The sequence below is a fragment of the Terrapene carolina genome, unplaced genomic scaffold, assembly GCF_002925995.2.
Source record: "Terrapene carolina triunguis isolate 2854851 unplaced genomic scaffold, T_m_triunguis-2.0 Scaffold96, whole genome shotgun sequence".
Taxonomy (NCBI): Eukaryota; Metazoa; Chordata; order Testudines; family Emydidae; genus Terrapene; species Terrapene triunguis.
Genome location: NW_020664447.1, coordinates 74,034,990 through 74,035,798, shown reverse-complemented (window position 1 = coordinate 74,035,798; position 809 = coordinate 74,034,990).

Sequence of the window (809 nt, the reverse complement as noted above, 5' to 3'; positions counted from 1 at the left end):
TATATATATATATATATATATATATATATATATATATATATATATAGCCGTGTTGTACATAAACCAGCAGCTGTGGTTAACAGAATCAATTCCAGATTTCCATCTCCTTGGAGCTTTTCTATGGAGATTTAATTTCTCAGTTCCCTCTGCTGGGTGTAATTTCACTAGTTTCTGTTGATGTGCTCTATATAATGTGCTACTGAGTTGGAATGGCAGTACGCTGGAACCAGTCTTATATAAGAATTCTAATCCAGATTTAGCTTTCTAAGGAAAAAAAAAAATATCTTTGCTACTCCTTGATTTGTTTATTTGGTGTTCGATCAGCTTGAAGATGTGTCAGCACCATGGACCCTTGTTTTTGTGAAAACGAGAGCATGTCATGGAAGAAATGGGCACTGAAGTACACATCAATAAAACAAACTGTGCTTTTAATAACATTTTAACTTGATTATTGGAAAAAATGGTTAAATATTAAGATCCCACATCACAAAGTGGGCTTCAATTAAATTACAAAATCCAAGAGCAGCTAACATTAATGCAGAGTTAAGATTGCTTGGTGGTACATCTCCCCCTTGCAGAATACAGCTGAGCAAAAGCTCAAGCTTCTGACAACCAGGAAATGCCCAATCAACCTTAGCTCTGCCCTCTCCAGCAATGCCTCCTTAACACACACATCTTTACTCTGCCAACCCCCCTGCTTGCTAAAACGTACAAGCTCTTCTTTTACAATCCATTCATTCTGACCTGCAGGATTCCATCGAATACTATTAAAGGACAAAAATCAAAAAAGACAGTTAAATCCTGCGTGA